This window comes from Bison bison, unplaced genomic scaffold (assembly GCF_000754665.1).
Source record: "Bison bison bison isolate TAMUID 2011002044 unplaced genomic scaffold, Bison_UMD1.0 scf7180017864516, whole genome shotgun sequence".
In the NCBI taxonomy this organism is placed as follows: domain Eukaryota; kingdom Metazoa; phylum Chordata; class Mammalia; order Artiodactyla; family Bovidae; genus Bison; species Bison bison.
The window spans coordinates 10,918,964-10,927,294 of NW_011495069.1; the positions used below are offsets into that span (position 1 = coordinate 10,918,964).

General features: G+C 53.4%; 1 protein-coding gene across 4 annotated transcripts in view; it reads left to right on the forward strand.

Annotated features, from left to right (window-relative positions):
- EPB41 (erythrocyte membrane protein band 4.1) overlaps window positions 1–8,331 on the forward strand; it is a 181,727-nt gene that overhangs the window by 718 nt on the left and 172,678 nt on the right. For 2 of the 4 annotated variants that reach the window (XM_010830201.1, XM_010830207.1), the window contains exon 2: window positions 3,531–3,565. The exons of 1 other annotated variant lie outside the window; for it this stretch is intronic. The gene's annotated coding sequence lies outside the window, so the exon portion shown is untranslated. One more of the 4 variants, XM_010830195.1, reaches the window with a different exon arrangement.

The following is an 8,331-nucleotide window of genomic DNA, read 5'->3' on the forward strand; positions in this document are numbered from 1 at the left end:
GCTCCGGCCCTTACGTAACTGACTTTGAGTTTCCGGACTGAGGGACCCGCGAGCTGGGGCGCCGGCTCTGGCGGCCAGGGTGGCTCTGCTGTCGCCGCCCCGGCCGCACAGCTCCCTTTCCAGGCTGGGTTTAGGGGACTTCTCTCTGCCTCCGGTCGGCCGGGTCTCCCTGTCGGGCTCTGGTACCGGCTAGATCTCATCTCCCGGTTCCCTGTGTCTCTCGTCTCCTCTGTGTGTGGCCCGGCCTCTCCCTGTCCTGCCCTCATCTACACTTTCTAGCAGACCCCACCTCTGTGGGTTGGGATAGGACTTCTTCTCTCCAGCAAATTGGAGGCCAGGACGTGTCCAGACCAACCTCAGCCCAAGCTTGCCCCAGAAGGAGGGCGGGGAGGACTACCTGGTAGGATTAGGGGAGGTTACTCCGGAGGCCCACAGATTCTTCTGGGAAAGGAGTGACTGAATGTGACCCCTTAAATTCCCAGATTAGAGCTGAAGGCAGCTCCTTCCCCCCACCCCGCCTTTGCTTCTGAGCCCTTTTCTCCAGGAGGAGGTTTTCTCCAGGCTCAGGGAGAGCCTGACCTGGGTTGGGGCTTCGGGCAGCTGGAGGTCCCTGGAAGAACTGCTCAGCTACTGAAGGATGAGGGTGGGGCCCCGGGGCGCCCAGAGCACTGGCAGCAGAGCCCCAAAGGCTACTTACTGCATGCTCCCACCGTCACCCCAGTTACAAGCTGGGGACTGGCCTTGGCAGGAGGCTGGGGTGGGGAGGGGATCAACAGGAGGCCACCAGAAGACTTTTCATGGGGGGGTGCGGGAGGGTGGAGGTATAAGTGACAGACTCTCAGGTCTAAGGGGCACTTGGTGGGGTCACTCTCTGCCTTCAGGGTCCTTCTGAGTGTCAGAGAAACAGACACCTCAGAAATAACTCCTGCATCGCAGCTGTCCAGTGCATGTAAACAAGGTGTTAAGGGCACCAGTGAGGTGGGAGTTGTTCATTCTGACCAGGGGTGGGGAGGAGAGACTTGGCAGAGGAGGTGGGAGTTAGGGGAAGAAGGGCATTCCGAAGCCGTAGGGAGCAGAGAGGAGGGACAGAAGGGGACTTCAGGGATCCTATAGGCTTTTCATGCAGCAGAACTGGGTTTGAAGCCTGGTCCTGCCATTTCCTTGCTATGTGACTTTGCATGAGTCACTTCACCTCTCTGAGCCCCAGGTTCCTCCTTTGTCAATAATCCAGATCTTACAGGCATTAGCAGAATCAAATGAGCACTGAGTGTGCAGTGACTGGAATGGTAGCTGGTCTGGGAACAGGCCAGCGGGGGTGCGTTAAGAAGGGAATGGAGTGAGGAAGCCCTGAGGTTTTCTCTGTGTATACAGAAGAGTCAGGCAGGACCTGCCAGGTCCCTGGAGATGTGGGATATGGGTGGAGTGTCTTGTGTGGGTGACACCCATCTGTTTTCTGATCAGCCCATCCCTGAACTGCCTAGACCAGGCTAGTCTCCCTCCTGAAGGCCCCAGGTACCAACAGAAGCTCTCAGGCTGCTCCGGTCCCTAGGCCAGTGGGAATGGGGCCCAACACCCTGTTTGCAGAATGGACACTGGCCGGGAGCCTGGCTGGCTGCGCCGGGCAGGAACATCCCAGCCTGGCTGGGAAGATGCTGATACTGTAGAGACCTCTGGAGGCCCAGAGTGCTGCTGGCTGGAGTTGGGTGGTGCTGATAGGATCTGAGACAGAGGCTGGCCAGGGTGGAAGCGAGGAAGGGAGATGCATGGAGAGACCCCCTGGAGGGGGAGCCTGAGCAGAGCTATGGAACCAGAGAGGAATTTCATGTGGTTATTCCCCAAGCCTTCCCGGAGCACCACCAGTGTGACTTGTATGGCTCTGCTAGCCAAAGGGCTAAATGTGCTGTGCTGTGCTTAGTCACTCGGTCATGTCTGACTCTCTGCAACCCCATGGACAATAAATAGCCCACCAGAATCCTCATGGGGATTCTCCAGGCAAGAATACTGGGGTGGGTTGTCATGTCCTCCCCCAGGGGATCTTCCCAACCCAGGGATCGAACCCAGGTCTCCCACATTGCAGGCTGATTCTTTACTGTCTGAGCCACCAGGGCCGAATAGGATACCCATGAAAGGCTCACCGTAGAGGTCATGGTGGCCTGAGACTTGTTGGGGGTTTGCGGAGTAGACCTTTATGACAGTCCCCTGGGGGACTGGTCACTCAGAGTTTCTCCAGGGCCTAAGATTCTGATGTTGGTTAACAGGGCAGGATTCTACTGCCTGATCATCTGTGGGCAGTCACTTTTCTCTCCGGGGTCTCAGTTTTCTTTCTGTGAAGGAACATAGAGTCTCTAAGATCTTCCAGCACTCATTACTGCAGCCCCCAGGACCTAGTTTGGGACTATCCTCACCCCACGTGAGGGGAGGGGAGAGAATGGGGATAAAGGGCAAAGTTGAGTGTAATGGGCACTCAAGTCCTGTTCTTGGCCTGTGTTCTTGAATCATAGAACTGTAGCCTCTTGAGCACTTATGCAGGGTGTGTTGTGCCAAGCCTTTCATATGCAACATTATGTATTTCTCATAATCCCAACATCCTCATGAGGGAATAGGTATTATCCCTATTCAGGGAGGTGAATTGACTTGAGCAGAGTCACATAACTAGGAAGTGGTTGGGGATTCTAAGCCAGGTCTGTCTGACTCCAAAGCCCAGATTCAGCTACAAGAGGGTGACTCCACCCAGTAGGTACTGAGGTGCCTGCATTACTTAACCCTTACTTGCAGAACCTGCCTGACCCCTGCTGGGTGAGCTCACAGCTCTGAGATGTTCAAGCTAGGGAGGTGGGGGACAGGCTGTGTGGGTGCACTCTGGGCCCAATGAACGGGGGCGGGGGTGGGAGTAAGGAACAGAGAGAGCAACTGTGGGTCAGGGCCTCACAGGGAACTTCTCCAAAGGGCCAGCCCCGCCTGACTATGCTCAGTGCAAGAGCTAGGCATGAAAGGCACCCTGGGGTATGTGGCCAATTTGGACCTCAGTTTCTCCATCAGTAAAGCATGGGTTTGGAGTCGTTGAGTGCAGACATTCCTTGGCCTGTGGGTGAGTGGCTGAAGTTGGCGATGGGGTCAAGGGTTAGAGGAGGGGTCAGGTAGCAGTGACTGAGCCTGTGGAGGGAGAGCTTGGATCCTGGGCTGGCTGACATTTGAAAGGCTTGGCACAGAGTGCCATGCACAGTAAGTGCTCAGGAGGCTGCAGTTCTAATTATGATTCGAGATTTCAGAGGAAGGGACTGAAGCTGGAGATGTTCAAAGGCTTGTTTGGGACTGGACACATAGTATTGCAGAGACTGAAGGGGAAATGGAAGGGAGAGCAAAATCCAGGCAGGTGCCAGCTGGACTCTTGGCTCAACCACTTAACTCGGTTTGGAGATGTGAAATGAGGGCCCAAGAACACACAGAGAAGAGTTCCATCACCTCACTGTCTTCATCTGTAAAACGGGAATAGTAATCATTCTGTCTTTGTCCACTTCCTTGGTCACTAGGAAGGTCAAAGGAGAAGAGGCGTTTGTGGAATCAGGTGAGAAGGCTGGTTATTTTTCAGTTCAAAGCTGTAGTTCTAGGTGCATGTTTGTGGGGAGGGAGCATTTCTGACAGCAGCTCTGCAGGGATGCTTTATCCTGGGGTTGCACTGGAGAACAGTCCTATTTATGTCACCAATAAATGTCACCACTATTTATTGAGGAATTAGTTACCGTACACCAGGCACTGGGCTCAGAGCTTCACCTCTCATCTCTTTGCATCTCTACCTTCTCAGGTCAGTGGTGGCCTGACCCACACTAGAGGTCTCTGAAACCCACGCCTACAGCTCCCTATGGTAACAGTAGCTAACATTTCTGAAGAGTTTCCTCTGTTACTGTGTGCCAAGCATTCTTCAAAATGTTTTACATATATTAACTCAATCTTCACAACAGCCCTGGAGGTGGGTACCAATACTTTCCCCATTTTACAGAAGAATAACTGAGGTGCAAGGAAATGAAGAAATGGGCCTGGTATCACAAAGCTAGTATGTCGTAGAGCCAGGGTACGGAGCCAAGTTCTCAAGTCTCCTCCTTGAAGCGCTCATCACAATTGCAATTCAGTTATTGTAAGATTGCCTCCTCACTGACTGTAGGTTCCATGAGGGCAAGGACTGACACCTGGCACACAGTAGGTGCTCAGCTAATGTTTGTGCACAGGGATCCTGCTGCTTCCAGTGGGCTGGGCCCTGGGAGAGCTCGTGAGCTCAAGGTAGATTATCAGATTTCTGACTAAGGGGGTATCTGTGCCAAAGAACCCCTGAGTCATAGGGAGGGCAGGGTTCCCCTGGGCCCACGCTGAGGCCGAGGAGGGACCCCGAAGATGCATTTGCTGGCTGTACTGTGTCTCACTGCTGTTTTTTCTTTCCATGTGTCACCGTGGCGATGGCTCCATGGCTTCTCCCTGACGGCTGCGGGATCCTGTGGCTGCTTCTGGGTGAGTACTGGTTCTGCTAAGGAATGGCCACTGGGAAGTATAAAGGGAGGCCTGGGGTTGGGGAGGAAGAGACGAGGGAGGGTCCTAACTCTGAAGTTAGGATCCTGTCGCAACCAGCTGACTTCTCGCCGGATGCCTGGCATGCTGATGTGGTGATTTTGGGGTCACGTGACACAATGCAAAGGTCTCTGGGGCAGATTGGCCTGGACTAGAATCCTCATTCTGCCATGTGCAAGCTAGGTGGCTGTTTGCGTCTCAGTTTTGCCTCTGTGAGGTGGGAATATTAACACCTGCCTGATACAAGCATGTTTGTTGTTTTATTCCTGTGAACCCCACAAGGGGCCGGGATGTTTGTTCTCCTGCTCACTGCTGTCCCCCAGCACTGAGGATAGAATGGCTCGTAGTAGATGTGCAGTGAATATTTCTGAATGAAAGCACATATAAATTCGGAGTCACGGTGCACCCATCAATGTGCTTTGTATTGGATTAAAAGGCTAACACATGTGAAGTGCCCAGCGTTATAGGGGCTCAGTGAACACGAGTCCTCGCTTTGCTCCCAAGATGGTGAATTCCTTGGGGTCAGGTCTCTGTTAAGTGAGCCCTGAGTCCTCTGAACTGAGCATGGTCAAGTACCAAGCAGGCATCAGGGAGCAGAGATAGTGGCCTAGGCAGCTAGACTCAGGGCCCTCTACTTAGGTCTGGGGAAGGAGTGATGGAGCTTCTGGATTTCATCAGCAGGGTGGGGCTGCTTGCTGGGGAGGTCTAGGGCTGAAGGTGGGAGGGATGAGGAGGGACTCTGCCTCCCAAGACTGCCAGTTTCCTAGCTGTGTGACCTCGGACAAGACACAACCCTCTCTGAGTCCTGGAGACTTCATCAGAGACATGCATATCCTAACACCTGCCCCACGTGGGCAGCGGGAAGAGCTAGTGAGAAGTGCTGGGCACAAGGCCCTGCTTGGTAACTGCTGGTTTCCTCCCCACCCTGGGCTCATTCTGGGAGGGGACAAAGTAAAGGGTTCCTCTTTTTGGCTCCTTTCTCCTACTTTTAACTTCACACCCAGGAGGAACTAGAATCTAGGAGTCAGGAGCCCCAGACTCCCCAGCAGGCTGGCCAGGGTCCAGGGATAAGGGCTGGCTTCTGCCCAGTGTGGAAGTAGCTGAATGGAGGACTCAGCTCTGCCATTTTTTTTTGGTTGTGTGACTTGATTCAATAACCCACCATCTCTGGGCCTTGGTTACCTCACCTGTTAAAATAGGGTGAGTAAAACATACTTCCCTCAAAGGATTATTCAATGAGCAAACGGGGTGGAGCAGGGACTATCCTCACTGTTAGTGTTTGGCCCTGGCTGAGGAGGCTCCAGTGAGGGAGCCTGGAGAATTGCATCCTACCTTGGCCTGGGGATTCTGAGATTCGAGTCCTCATATGTACTATTGCTGCTTATTGGATTTTTTAATATGCTGGGCTGGTTGTTATATGTTATTTCAGACACATTATTTCATCTAGTCCTCCCAGTGACCCTATGAGGTAGGCGTTATGGCCCCTACTTTATGGATGATGTAATTGGTGCTGAGTAAAGCAAGTGAGTTACAGAGTCACAGAGTTATTTGGGGGTAGAGTTGGGGCTCAGACCCAAGTCTGCTCACCCCACGGCCACAGTTCTTTGTGTGTAACTCACCTGCCCCACGAAGGTAGAGGCTGGGTCTGAGTCTTTTCTGTCTGTCTCCATCGCCCAGCACAGGGTTGGTGGGGGCTGCTGGACTCTTTGCTGCACGCACGCGCGCGCACACACACACACGCACACACACACACGGCACCCCCACCCAGTCTGGTGCTCCAAAAGTATTGAAAGGAGAGAACAGAAAGCCAAAGCCCTGATAGCGTGGCAGTTGAGAGTCAGATAGACATGGCTTTGAATCCTGGATCTATTGCTTTCTGTTGCTTTTCTTTCTGTGACCTTGGGCAAGACATTTAACCCTTTAGAACCATACTGTCCTTATCTGTAAAATGAGAATAAAGAAATAACCTGCCTACCTTTTAAGAATTCTTATGAGGATTAAATAGTGTACATAAGGCACACGGTGAGTACTCAATGATAGCAATTATTGTTATTATAGTTATAATTATGAGTGTTATTTTGGGATTACAAAAACATCCCTCTTGAGACAGTGGAGACCAGGCCTGGGAGGAACCCGCTGGGGATGGGTAGGTAGTCACCAATCTAACAGGTTCTGAAAGGCGCCCACATGTGGGAAGGGAGGAGGCCTCTTGGAAGTAAGAATGTCCCTTCCTTTCCTATCTGTCTGCTTTCACTTACACCCACTCTGTGCCTGGCCCCGTGCTGGGCATGGGGCACAGAGGTGAATCTGTGTCATCTCTGCCCCCACTGTCTCCTGCCCTGAGGATGTCGGAGTCTGGCTGGGGAGGAGGAAATGGGAACTACCAGCTCCACCTCTGATGGATGCAAAGTGTGGCCTGCGACTGTCTCTTCAGGCAAAGACAAGGAGAAAGAGCCATCCTAGTGGAAGGAATTGCTTGGCTATGTACAGAGCCGTGACCTGCACTTGCGGGAACACGGCTGGAGAGACAGGTTCAGGGGAGTTAGGGGACTTGACGTGGAGGCCATGGGGGCCATTGGACATAAAGCTGGGGAAGGGGGTGGTCAGGCTTGTATTGCACTTGGATCACTGGGTGTGGACACAGACAGGAGGGAAGGGGCAGGGCAACTCTCCAGGTGAGCAGTGCTGAGATATGGGGCCTGGGACTGAGCTGGGGAGCGGGGAACACGCACCATGGGTGGTTGTGAGCTCTGTCCAGGAAGCAGAACCAGAGCCTGCAGGGCGTCAAAGGACCCCTGTGGGCAGGCAGGAGGGGACAGAGGTGAGGGTGATGTCTTAGGTCAGGGGGTGATGGGACCTGCTGGAGTCTCTGCTGAGGGACACAGCTGGGTCAGGGGGTAAAAGCCCCTTGTCTGCTCCTGGCACCTTCTGCCTCAGTTCCCCAGGGCCCATTCCCCTCCTCCTGCCTTAGGGGTCCCCTGTGGTGACTCTGGCAGGGATGGGAGCTCTTTGGGGGTGGAGGCCGGGTGGGGCTGTGAGATGCAGACAAGCCTTGGGTTCTAGCCCTGCCAATGCCATTGATGTCTGTGTGGCCCCTGGAAATCACCTCCTCTCTTGCCCTGTTGTCCTCGCCTTGAAAGTGTGGATGAGAAAACCTGTTTTGGGGGCTTCCCTGGTGGTCCAGCGGTTAAGATTCTGTGCTTCCACTGCAGAGGGCATGGTCTGATCCCCGGTCAGTTGGTTGGGGAAGTTTCGCATGCTGTGAGGTGAGGCCAAAGGGGAAAAAAAAAGTGAAAAGTAATAAACTTTTCAAGAAAAGAAAACCTGTTTTGCTTGCCTCAACGTTTCAATGAGAAAATACAAGCAGAGACAACAAACATCTATCGAGCATAGACTGTGTACCAGGTTCTAGCGGGGCACAAAGATGATGCAGAGAGGAGGTTCCTCCCCTTCAGGAAGCATGAAGTGACTGAGCCCAGACCAGCAGGTGGTTAACACTGGGCATCAGGGGGAGAGATAGCTCAGCTGGGATTTGAATGATGAATAAGAGCTCTCTAGGTAGGCAGTGGAGGGAACAGACTCTTAGGCATAGGGAACAGCATGTGTGAAGGCTCGAACCTACCCCATGTGCTCAGGTCCTAAGTACCTAGTTTGGTATGGCCGGAGCAGGAAGGGAGAGGTCAGTGCTGATTTCGATGAGGCTGGACAGGGAGGCAGGCCCAGATCCCACACTTGGTACCCTTTTCTTCCTGCGCCTTCGTAACTGCTGCCCCC